Here is a 13123-nt window from a genome sequence, read left to right as displayed (position 1 = left end):
GGCCCCATAGCCCGTGTGGCTGCGGGCTTTGTGGCGGCCGTCAGCCTCGGCGCCACCGGCGCCCACCAGGTGTAGCCGCGCCAGCCTGCGAAGCATTTTCCGGTAGGGCCGCGTCTCTGGCGACAGCTCCCACGCCCGAAGACCTAGGAGGGAAAGCCGTGCCTCGTTGGAAAGCTCTTTGGCAGCCGCTCGCGTGGCCCCACAGCCCGTGGGGCTGCGGGCTTTCCGGCGGACGTCAGCCTCCCCGCCACCGGCGCCCACGTGGCGCCGCCGCGCCAGCCTGCGAAGCATTTTCCTGTAGGGCTGCGGCTCTGGCGACAGCTCCCACGCCCGAAGAGCCAGGAGGGAAAGCCGTGCCTCGTTGGAAAGCTCTTTGGCAGCCGCTCGCGTGGCCCCACAGCCCGTGTGGCTGCGGGCTTTCCGGCGGACGTCAGCCTCAGCGACACCGGCGCCCACCAGGTGCAGCCGCGCCAGCCTGCGAAGCATTTTCCGGTAGGGCCGCGGCTCTGGCGACAGCTCCCACGCCCGAAGAGCCAGGAGGGAAAGCCGTGCCTCGTTGTAAAGCTCTTTGGCAGCCGCTCGCGTGGCCCCACAGCCCGTGTGGCTGCGGGCTTTGTGGGGGCCGTCAGCCTCCCCGCCACCGGCGCCCACCAGGTGCAGCCGCGCCAGCCTGCGAAGCATTTTCCTGTAGGGCCGCGACTCTGGCGACAGCTCCCACGCCCGAAGACCCAGGAGGGAAAGCCGTGCCTCGTTGGAAAGCTCATTGGCAGCCGCTCGCGTGGCCTTACAGCCCGTGGGGCTGCGGGCTTTGCGGCGGCCATCAGCCTCGGAGCCACCGGCGCCCACGTGGCGCCGCCGCGCCAGCTTGCGAAGCATTTTCCATTAGGGCCACGGCTCTGACGACAACTCCCAAGCCCGAAGAGCCAGGAGGGAAAGCCGTGCCTCGTTGGAAAGCTCTTTGGCAGCCGCTCGCGTGGCCCCACAGCCCGTGGGGCTGCGGGCTTTGCGGCGGCCGTCAGCCTCGGCGCCACCGGCGCCCACGTGGTGCCGCCGCACCAGCCTGCGAAGCATTTTCCGGTAGGGCTGCGGCTCTGGCGACAGCTCCCACGCCCGAAGAGCCAGGAGGGAAAGCCGTGCCTCGTTGGAAAGCTCTTTGGCAGCCGCTCGCCTGGCGAAATAGCCCGTGGGGCTGCGGGCTTTGCGGCGGCCGTCAGCCTCGGAGCCACCGGCGCCCACGTGGCGCCGCCGCGCCGGCCTGCGAAGCATTTTCCAGTAGGGCCGCGGCTCTGGCGACAGCTCCCACGCCCGAAGAGCAGGGAGGGAAAGCCAAGCCTCGTTGGAAAGCTCTTTGGCAGCTGCTCGCGTGGCCCCACAGCCCGTGGGGCTGCGGGCTTTGCGGCGGCCGTCAACCTCGCTGCCACCGGCGCCCACGTGGCGCCGCCGCACGAGTCTGCAAAGCATTTTCTGATAGGGCTGCGGCTCTGACGACAGCTTCCAAGCCCGAAGAGCCAGGAGGGAAAGCCGTGCCTCGTTTGAAAGCTCTTTGGCTGCCGCTCGCGTGGCCCCACAGCCCGTGTGGCTGCGGGCTTTGTGGGGGCCGTCAGCCTCCCCGCCACCGGCGCCCACCAGGTGCAGCCGCGCCAGCCTGCGAAGCATTTTCCTGTAGGGCCGCGACTCTGGCGACAGCTCCCACGCCCGAAGACCCAGGAGGGAAAGCCGTGCCTCGTTGGAAAGCTCATTGGCAGCCGCTCGCGTGGCCTTACAGCCCGTGGGGCTGCGGGCTTTGCGGCGGCCATCAGCCTCGGAGCCACCGGCGCCCACGTGGCGCCGCCGCGCCAGCTTGCGAAGCATTTTCCATTAGGGCCACGGCTCTGACGACAACTCCCAAGCCCGAAGAGCCAGGAGGGAAAGCCGTGCCTCGTTGGAAAGCTCTTTGGCAGCTGCTCGCGTGGCCCCACAGCCCGTGGGGCTGCGGGCTTTGCGGCGGCCGTCAGCCTCGGCGCCACCGGCGCCCACGTGGTGCCGCCGCACCAGCCTGCGAAGCATTTTCCGGTAGGGCTGCGGCTCTGGCGACAGCTCCCACGCCCGAAGAGCCAGGAGGGAAAGCCGTGCCTCGTTGGAAAGCTCTTTGGCAGCCGCTCGCCTGGCGAAATAGCCCGTGGGGCTGCGGGCTTTGCGGCGGCCGTCAGCCTCGGAGCCACCGGCGCCCACGTGGCGCCGCCGCGCCGGCCTGCGAAGCATTTTCCAGTAGGGCCGCGGCTCTGGCGACAGCTCCCACGCCCGAAGAGCAGGGAGGGAAAGCCAAGCCTCGTTGGAAAGCTCTTTGGCAGCTGCTCGCGTGGCCCCACAGCCCGTGGGGCTGCGGGCTTTGCGGCGGCCGTCAACCTCGCTGCCACCGGCGCCCACGTGGCGCCGCCGCACGAGTCTGCAAAGCATTTTCTGATAGGGCTGCGGCTCTGACGACAGCTTCCAAGCCCGAAGAGCCAGGAGGGAAAGCCGTGCCTCGTTTGAAAGCTCTTTGGCAGCCGCTCGCGTGGCCCCACAGCCTGTGGGGCTGCGGGCTTTGTGGCGGCCGTCAGCCACGGTGCCACCGGCGCCCACCAGGTGCAGGCGCGCCAGCTTGCGAAGCATTTTCCGGTAGGGCCGCGGCTCTGGCGACAGCTCCCACGCCCGAAGAGCCAGGAGGGAAAGCCATGACTCGTTGGAAAGCTCTTTGGCAGCCGCTCGCGTGCCCCCACAGCCCGTGGGGCTGCGGGCTTTGCGGCGGCCGTCAGCCTCGGCGCCACCGGCGCCTACGTGGCGCCGCCGCACCAGCCTGCGAAGCATTTTCCGGTAGGGCCGCGGCTCTGGCGACAGCTCCCACGCCTGTAGACATAGGAGGGAAAGCCGTGCCTCGTTAGAAAGCTCTTTGGCAGCCGCTCGCGTGGCCCCACAGCCCATGGGGCTGCGGGCTTTGCGGCGGCCGTCAGCCTCGCCGCCACCGGCGCCCACGTCGCGCCGCCACGCCAGCCTGCGAAGTATTTTCCGGTACGTTACTTCCGGGTGGTCACGTGGGGAGCGGCGTCTGCCGGCCGCGTTTCCGTCGGGCGGGAGGATGGTAGGCGGCCCCCGCTCCCGGGACGGTTTCCCCCCTCCCCGCGTCCCCCCCCCGCGTCCCCGGGCTCCCAGCCCGGCCCCGGCCCCACCCCCCCCGTCCTCCGGCTCGGACCCCCCCTGCGTCCTCCGGCTCGGACCCCCCCGCTCCCGGGACGGTTCCCCCCCCGCGTCCCGTCCCCTGGCTCCCAGGCCGGCCCCGGCCCCGGCCCCCCCCGCCGCGTCCTCCGGCTCGGACCCCCCCTCCCTCCCTCCCTCGCGTACCCCCCCATCGGGACGGTTCTCCCCCCGCGTCCCCGGGCTCCCGGGCCGGCCCCCCCCTGCTCCCGGGCCGGCGTCCCCCCGCTCCCGGGCCCGCAGCACCCCCGCTCCCTGTTCCTTTGCGAGGAGACGGGCCCCGGCCCTCCTCCCCAGCCGAGGCACTGCCGGCAGATGTCCTCCCCCCGTCCTGTTCCCGACAGCGGCGGCCGCCCCTGGCTGCGCTTGGTCGCCTCTCGATGCAGGTGCCAGGAGCATCCGGGTGGGGAAAGCAGCGTCTCCAGGAGCTCCTGCTGCAGGGGGGGCTCCCGCTGGGGCGAGTGGTCGGGGAACTGCTGCCCCTTCTCTTTCTCTCCCGGAGGCCGCGGTTGTCCGCTCCTCCCCGGGGTTGTCGTGGGCTGCCTTTGCCACAGACTTGCCTGGGCTGTCTCCGTTCAGCCCCGTTCTCCCTCCTGGTGTGGGCGACCTGGGACTGGTGGACGTTTACTGGCTTTGAACAGGAGCTGCTGTGGGTGAAGCTTAAGATGCTTGAAAAACGTGAAACAGCCAGAGAACAACATCAAGGTGATTGAGCCAGAAGGTGCTTCCTGCGGCAGGGAAGAGACAGCCAAGCATTTCTGGGTGAGGAAGGGTCCCCTCTGAGTTGTCCTCAGCAGACCAGATTGCTGATATGTACCGCAGGGTCCGTACGCGTATCCAAAATCACGGTATGGCCATGGGGAAGGGTTGTGTGCGTGCAAGGCTGCACATCTGGGAAGCTTCATATCGCAAGAGCTGTAAGACACCGCTGTGTTCTCTTAGGTGGAGGATGGTCAAGTGACCAGCGCTGCAGAAGAGGAAGGGACAGAGAAAGAGAGAGGCACCTGAACTGGAAAATTCTGTGGGCAGCGCTGAAAGCAGGAGCTGCGGTGAGTCCCAGGCTTTGGGGCCGTGTCCCACTCGTCAGGAGCCTCCGTTGGCTGCAGTCTTCACAGACCTTCACGAAAGAAGGACGCTTTAGATTGCCACCTAGCTTTACGCCAGAAGTTTTTTTCCTGTCTTGGCAGAATTCCAGCTGCCAGCGTTTCTCCGTGGTCGCCCTTCCTTCTGCCGTGATGGTACAGGACAGACGGAAAGAATCCGGAGTGCTCTGCGAGTACGAGGTGCGTCTGCGATGCGCGTCTGCTTTTTTCCTGAGGTACTTGTAGTGTGGACTCTGAAGTTAACGGGAAGGATGTGCCAGCGCTCCTCCTATAGTTTTTCTGTGAAATATTTTAACAAAATCCTTATCGCTTCCCGCTGTCAGGAAAGAGGGGAGGGTAAGTGACTTCAGATTTGTAAATTCTCAGCGGCACGGACTAAGGTGAGATAAATCTCAAGGTCCATACAGAAACATTTATTAGCTTACCAAAATGGTTAGTATAGATCTTAACAAGCCCACGATAATTGGTTAGGTATATAAAAAATTATGGCAGGTGTTGGGGTGTACATTGTGTTAGTTAACACCAGGTGTAGGACAACTTATGGCAAGCGGTGCTTAAGGTCGTACTTAAGGTCATCTTAAGGTCATCACTTCACAGCTCTAACTGTTACTTAACAATTCCAAGAGAAAAGAGAAACTGAGGGACAGAGAGAGGAAAAGACAGAGAAAAAGACAGAGATAAAGAGATCGCGGGTCCTGGTTCCAGCGTCTTTTTCAGGGATTCTTCCCAGGCATAATCTTCTTCTTTCTTGGGAAGAATCTTCCCAGGCACTATCTATTTCTTTTGTTTCTTTTTTGTTCCCTCGGGGCACTTATTTTCCCCTTTTACGTTTGCTGAATCAGCACGGTCCGCCCTCCTTGCTGAGGACGGGCTCAGCTCAGGTTTCTCCCTTCTCCCCGGTGACGTGTGCCATGATTTGGGTGGAGAGACGAGTGCCATGGTCACACATGTTTAGCGTGATCTCTGTAATCTTCATTAGCACATGCAGGGCGTGCGCTTTCATGTGCGTTTCGCGGATAATGAAGCAAAGGTCACTCATGGGACACAACGGCCTCGAGAACTGAGAACGAGCGAGCTCAGGGCACGAGTGGCAGAACCGACCTGTCTTCACAAGACAGTTCTCCCACACTTTCAGCCGCCAGAAGTGTGAGCCTCATCAGCTGTTTGAAGGCCAGGCCTGCGTTATTTATTTCCTTGCGAGTGTTTGAGGCGTTCCACTGAAGGCTTGGAGGGGCTCCTGCCCCTCGGCAGGGAATTTACAGTCCGTCCCTCACAATCCTAAAAACAAAATAAAGTCTGTCCTGGAGCACGTTACGCCTCTGCAAAGCTTACTTCCCTCCATTTATTTTTCTCTTCCTGAAAGCATATTCTTCTCTTTCTGGGTGCTCACTGTCAAACGATACTGTGAAAATAATTCTGTACTAGAAGAGGGAAGGAACTGTTTGTAAGAGTTCACATGTCCAGAAGAAGCAGGCTTTGCTTTCACGATAAAAACTTTATGCTTTCTCAGTCAATAAGTCTTTAAAATATTTCACAGCGGTACTCGAAAACCTCACTGAGATACTGGCATCTGTCCTAAAGGCGATTGAGGTCAAAGAGGAGACATGGACAAAACGGGACAAACGGGCATCGCCTCTCTGTGTTCTCCAGGCTTCGCCGTGAAGCATCAGCAGCGTTTAACTCGTGACGGCGAATCCTGTGGTTTTGGTTGTGGTTTTGGTGAGTTACGGCTTCAACAATGTCCTTTTTCTGTAACCTCGGGAGGAAGTTCATTTCCTTCCGCAGGCCCAAGTGCCGCGCGTCTCCCCCCAGTTGCTGGCATCGCCGGCCTTTGGGTTCTCGGTTGGAACAGTCGAGATACCATAAAAACGCGTTCCTCTGCGCCTTCAGCACAGCCAAAAGCATTCGCGAATCTGCCGGTCCTTTTTGGTAGCCCTACGGATCGCGGCGCCGGCGATTTGATTCCCCGCCCCCAAAAGTAAAACCATTTGGAGGAGTTTTTTCTCTCACTGATTTTTCTATGTTAAATGAAGCTAAAAAAAAAAAAGTGAGAGTTGTATAATCGACAAACTGACTTGCGTAGTTTAAACTGCAGCCGCCTAAACGGCTGTAGTGTACAATTTATGAGGTGTACCTGGGCAGTTAGGTATTTGTTCGAAATGTTTAAAAGGAGAGACAACTGAATGTTACGCGGTTTTCCCCCCCGTTTTTTTGGCAGAGTGCTCTGAAGTACTTCTGTCTGGCTTTCAGTGCCGCCTTTTCCCGGCAGCCAGTAGTGTCTCTCTCGGGCAGCGCCGCTGCCCCGATGTCCCTCCTCCTCCTCGTGTAGCACACAAAAAACCCCCCGTGGTCAAATCATAGCTGTGTATTTTGGAGACGGATAGTTTAATAGTATCCGTTCACAGCCGTGCAAGTTAAATTAGCGCCGAAGGAAAGCCAAGTACTTTCACAGGGTAAGTATTTTCACTGGGTGGATGTAAACTTCATGCACACCTTCTCAGTGAAAGGGAAAGGGCCAGGTGTTTCCCAGCACCAGCCGGAGGGTTCGCCCTTATGCTAAGAACGTGTTCAAAATGGCACTGATTAGTCTTAATCCTGACTTTTAAGAGTTCAAATGGCGCTGGCTTTTGAAGGCTGTGCTGTATTTCGAGCTGAGCTGTTTCCCCAGCTCCTGTCCCGTCCCTCCGTCTGACGGAATTCCTCTGCTCTCTTCTGTGCTGTTTTTTTGGGATGCTGAGCTATAATTGGGGATTTTTGTTTTCCAGGTGCCTCGTCGTAGGCGTCTCGTGCTGCTCGAGAGATGCCCCAGCCCAGGTTTGCAGCCGGTGGCGGAGCCCCCCTGAGGAGAAGGGGCCAGCCCTGGGTCTGGGCGTTTTAAGCCTTTTTTTGGGGTGAATAGAAGGGTGTCTGTGTGTGTGTGTCTTGGGGGGTGATGGTGTCATTTGGGGCACCCCGATGTCACTGGGGCAGCGATGATGCAGCAGAGGAGCAGGTGAGTGGGAGATGGGGGGGGGGTTACGTGGAGTTGCCCCCCGAAAAGAAGTGGGTCGCGGCCCCAGAATGTCTGAAAATTCTTGGGATGCATTAAAAAATGTGAAAACCTGTAACTATGGGCAGGATGCATTGAAATAGGGAATGAGAAACATACATATATATAAATTATGTATGTAAAAGTTCAAAATAAAAACCTCTGTCTCTAAGGATTCTGTGATTCTGTGTTATATGAAAGATCCTAGAATATAAAAATACTTAGATGCGTTTATAAAAAGATATTAGTGTCAAACTAGGTGTGTAGGCAGACAGCCTAAATAGATATTCGGTATCAAAAGCGTTAACGTAGGAAATGGGCAACGTAAATTCCCTAAACGTACAGATGTGTGTCAATACCGGAGCGGGTGCTGCCGCCTGGCGGCTGAAGGCGCGTCCTGCAGGTGGGGGGCGGCGCATGCGCAGTGCCCGCGCCTCCCGGCCCCCCTCGGCCCCCGCCGCCGGCGCCACGTGGGTTCCGCAGCTCGTGCGCAGGCGCGGCTTCGCGGAGGCCCGTCCGGCTGCAGTCTCAAGAGAGCGGCGGCCGGAGGGCGAACCAGGACCGCCGGGACTCTGGCGAGCTCCGCGCCACCTGGAGCGGCATCGGTGCCGCCCGCCCGGCCTCCAGAGCGGCCATCGGCCCCTCCGCATCGGCTCTTACACGTTACCACGGCCCCGTCAGTGCCTGGCAGTTTTCCGGGTTTCCATCTACGTGACCCCGCGGTCCTCCAGGACCCCAGAAGTGCCCCCTCAGTCCTCCGACGCGCGTCTCCGTGGCACTTCGGTCCTCCAGGACCCCGGAAGTGCCCCCTCAGTCCTCTGACGCGCGTCTCCGTGGCACTTCGGTCCTCCACGACCCCGGAAGTGCCCCCTCAGTCCTCCGATGCGCATCTCTATGGCACTTTAGTCCTCCAGGAGCCCGTCCGTAAATGCTCATAAGTCTTCTGGAAATCATATGCTTCCAACACTCTTCCAAAACGATAAAACACGATTATCAGTTAACCACAAAAATATCTGAAGATCGCAAAACTAATGCAACCCCTGCAGAGCTCTCTTCTCCACAGCAACAACTGGACAGAAATCACACAAAAGCGGTAAGAGAATCACCAGAGGTTAGTCCCAAATGGAAATAAAAAGGGGAGGCGCTTCACCTGCTGGGAACTTAAGGCAGGAGAAGCAAAGCTGCTGCTCCCGCTGCCACCCGCCTTCACGTCTTCTGGGGGTTGGCCCTGCCCCTTTCCCAGGGGATTGTGGGAAGGGCGGTGGGCGGGGCCCGGGGTACACGAGCCCCAGCCCGGGCTCAGGAGCTCATTCTGCTGCTGGGCCCTGTGGGGTGGGTGCTCTGCTGGTCCCTCGCTTTGCTGCAGCTTTGGGACAGGCTCAGCTGTTTGGGCAGGCGTGTTTCGGCATTTAGGGAGGCAGAGGTGAGAAGGCTGAGCTGAGACCTTCGGGAGCAGTAAACATCCAGCTGCCTGTATGGTAGAAAGTTGACTGGTATGCTCCTTTTTTTTTCGGGTCATAACTTTGTGATGAGTGTTTAAGGGGTGCCCAGATGGTTTAATAGTATGCTTTTCTTTGTTCTAGGAGCACTGCGTTTTCCTAGAATTTCTGACTTTATTGAAGATAGAACTGTGGGTTTTTCACCAGTTTTGCAGTATGCTGTGTAAATTGCTGATATTGTTTCTCTTAATTGGGTTGATGATGAGATTATCTTATGGGGGTTAGGGTGAGCGTTTTGTATGCATCTGCATATATGGCACCAGCATTTCTCAAGAAAGCAGCAGGGACGTAAGGCATAGCGTCGTTCAGGGTATGGCATGGCTCATCACCTTTCCCCGTTGCCCATGGAGTGCCACGGTGTCCCTAGAGTTTTTGCAGCGGGCAGCAGGCCCCTCATAGATTGTGTCAGGACATTATTTGTTTTGTGGGTCTGATGCAGAGCCCAGAGTCTGTGGGAAGACAGAAGATAGGAGGTGCCTGCCAAACGCAGGGCACAGCTCAGAAGAGCTGCTCCTGAGAAGCAGCCGGCGTAGGGGGTTCAGGGTTGCAAATACAGGATGGGAGCTGTCAGGAAGAAGTGAGGCTCCTTCCCTGACGGTTGAGGAGAAGAGAAGGGGTTTCTAAAGTTTTGGCGCTGGGGGCTGGCTAGGAAAAGGAGGTGGGTTCATCAGTCTCTGTCATATCGGTTTTGCATTTGGATTTGGGTGTCGACAGGGTCTGGTCTGTTCTAGTCTCTTGCATTTGAGGTGAGCTGGACAGTGTGGAGGAGGAGCACGGGACTGATGATTTTGCAGAAATGCAATGGTAATTTTGTGTTTGTTGGTATCTTAGGTGCCATAAATAATTGTTGCTGCAGCCTCCGACTGGAATCGACGTGAAGCAGGTGAGTGGATTGCCATGGCACCTCTGAGGATGAGGGTGTTGTGGAAGAGGTTGGCATCTACTGTCATGGTGGTCACTGCTGGAGCTGTGATTTCTTTTTGTTTTGCTGATGAAGAGGAACATGGTGACTGCAGGAACACATCAGTTAGCTGTTTGTTGTGTTTTTTTTTGTCAAGGATGAATTCAGACCACTGGCCCTCTGAAAGCGAAGTAGAGGGACAGGTGCTGGAGGGGGGCCAAGGTTGACAGTTTCAGGGAGGAGTTTTAAAGTCAGGCTAGAGCAGAGGGCTATGCGGGAGCAGTCTCCTCTGAGTAGGTAAAGGGAGTGGGTTACTTTTCAGCACAAAGCTAGTGTGTGCTGGGCAGGGCAGTTCTGGCCTGTGTCTTTGGTTGTGTAGTTTGTGTGCTCTGTCTTCTGTGTCTTGGACTTTCCTTAAGTTTTGGTGTCCTTATTTCTCTTTGCACTCAAGGAGCACAGCATGTGCCTCGGGCACCACCTGTAGGGTCTCAAATGCCTGTGCTAATTGGCAGAGTGCCCAATGGGCACTTCTTTTCTTGCATAACAATTTTAAAGTGCAGATAGGACTTGCCTCTCAGGAGTTTCTGAATGGTCCTCTTCTGCAGCGTCGTTCCCGGCTGCCTGAGCAGCTCTCTTCTCTGAGCCCTAGCCGTTCTAGCCACCTGCTGTTACGCACTGGGATTTCTTCCCTGCATCCTTACGTTCTCGGGTCTTGAAGCCATGCTTCCTGCACATACGTCATCTCCGTTTTGACAGGAACTTCTTGGAATGGTCCGTTACATTTGACTCTTTTATGGCTTGGCTGTAGAGCCTGGTCGTGTCAGCGCTGCAGCCCTGTCGCTCTTCTTGCCTGACAGCGTCTCTTGTCTGAAAGTCGCTCTTCTTGCCCGACAGCGTCTCTTGTCTGAAAGTCGCTCTTCTTGTGGAGAGTTTTCTCTCATCTTGGAGTCACGTTGTCTCTAGTGCTGTGTGGTGTTGGGCTGCACGTGGGTGTGTTTGGCTTGGAGCTGCGCTGCCTGGGGCTGTAGAGTCAGGGGTAGGGGGAACAGCAGTAAGAGTATATGGTTAATACATTGATCTAATGAGACTGTTGAGGCCAAGGTGGTACAGTCAACTCCCATCAAGTTAGCCATCAGCAGGTGGTGTGGGCAGCTCTTTAATTAAGGGTTTTTTTGGGATGAGCAGAGCTATGTGGGAGGGGCTGTTCAGCAGTAGTGAAGCAGACTGCATCTCAAAGATGTTAAAGCTGCTTTGTGTGGGGTGTGATGCTTGTGTAGTTTGTTTTTTTTTTTTTTTAATGTCAGGCTGTAATTGTACTCCAGATGGTATTTCTAAGTCAAAAGAAGACCTTTTCCGGGGGGGTGTGGGTTGTCACACTGGGTCCCCCCCAAAAGAGGCAGTTCACAACCTAAAAATGCCTGAAAATTCATGGGGGGAATGTGTGTTTAAAAATGGAATAAAACCTGTCTATATGGGCATGAGGCATTGAAATAAAGAAGAATTTCTCATTTTTATACCTATTGTAAAATATGAGTTTATGTATATAAATTTGTTTTTGTTCTAGCTACTTAGATGTTAATTAGGGTGCTTTATGCAGGTTCAGGAAATACATGACTTGTAATTCCATGCTTTTTTGTTGCTTTCTGTATTTTGGGACTCAAGTAGTGCTGTTGAGTAACAAGTCAAAATGAGATTATCAATATGACTTTAAATTGCTAGCAATTTACAATAAATAACTTATTTCACAGAGGAAAATGTTTTTGAGAAAGTTTTCTCATAGAATCTGATTCTGTTTTGTTATTCACTCCCATCCAAAAAGGGGTTCTGGCAGAAGTTCGTTAGTACACACGGTCTTGCTAGAAATAAGGAATGACCCCATAGTAATAGATTGTGTTTGGGTTTGTATTTTTTTTTTTGAAGGACACTCAAGTACATAAATTTTAATAATACTGTTATCATTGCATTGAATAAGCTACTTTTCTATAGAGATAAGTCTGATGTTTATTTTTTTTCTATTTACATTCCATAAAAAAATAACTTAATTGCTCACCTGGACATGTCATTGATGCAATAGGTGTAGCTGCAAGGGAGGAGCAGATAATGCTTTTTCTATCAAGGGTCACTCTTCACTACTTTGTAAATAGTAAACTTAAAGCAAATAACAACACCTGCTGCACCTTCAGGTGCTTTTATGCTTCTGGGGGTTGGCCCCACCCTTTACCCAGGGGATTGTGGGAAAGGTGGTGGGTGGGGCCTGAGGGCCTCAGGTGGGGCCCGGGGTATATGAGCCACAGCTTCAGGGCAGGACCTTGTTCTGCTGCTGGTCTTTTCCAGGGTCGGAGCTCTGGAGCTTCTTAAGAGTTGTTTTGGAGCTTGTGCAGCTGTTTGGGAAGGCTTGTTTTAGCGTTTAAACTAGCATAGGTAAGACATCAGAGGTAAGGCTTCTCAATGTAAGGGTGGTTGCCATAGAAAGTGGAGTTGTATGTTATCTTTTTTTTTTTTTCCCCCCATATCTTTAGTTTTGTAGGGAGCATTTGGTTTGTTTAAATGGCTTAATAGTATGTATCTTTTTTTTTTTTGCTTATGGCAGGTGGTGTGTTTTACTATAATTTCTGACTTCATTGAAGATAAAATCTTGTGTTTTTTTCCAATTTTGATGTACACTATGTTAGTTGGTGTTTTTATTAGTCTTAATTGTGTGTGTTATGAGATACTGGAGTAGGATTTAGGGTGAGTGTTTTGTACGTATCTATATATTGAGTTTGTTTGTTTTGAGGAAGCAGCAGGGATGGCTCATCATTTTGCCCCAGAGCATGCAGGGTATCACGGTGGCCCTAAAGCTCTTGCGGGAGGCTACCAGTAGGTTCTGTAACTGTTTTCCCGGCTTTCCAGGTCTGTAGCAGAGCCCGGAGTCTCTATGAAGGCGGAAGACAGGAGGTGCCTGCCAAACACAGGGCAGGGCTCAGAACAGCAGGTCCTGAGGAGCAGTTGGAAAATAAGGGGCAGGAGTTGTGGGGAAGCAGTGGGCCTCCTTCCCTGATGGTTCAGGAGGGGGATGGCTAGGAGAGGGAGGCGGGTTCATGTGTCTTTCTCAAACCAGTTTTGTAATTGGGTTTGGTTGTTGATGGTATCTAGTCTGCTCTAGGCTCTCGCATTTGAGGCAAGACAGATAGTATTGAGGAGGAGCACAGGACTGGTGGTTTGGCAGAAGCGCAGTGCAAATGCTGTGTTTCTTGGTATCTTAGGTGCCGTGAATAACTGTCGCTACAGCATCCGACTCTAGAATCTGTGTGGAGCAGGCAATCAGACTGCATCAGCATTCAGGAGGCTTGAGGGGTTTCGTGGAGGAGGTCATCATCTCCTCTCAGGATGCTTATTGCTG

Source organism: Chroicocephalus ridibundus, chromosome 17 (assembly GCF_963924245.1).
Source record: "Chroicocephalus ridibundus chromosome 17, bChrRid1.1, whole genome shotgun sequence".
NCBI lineage: Eukaryota > Metazoa > Chordata > Aves > Charadriiformes > Laridae > Chroicocephalus > Chroicocephalus ridibundus.
Note: the sequence above shows the minus strand (reverse complement) of the source record.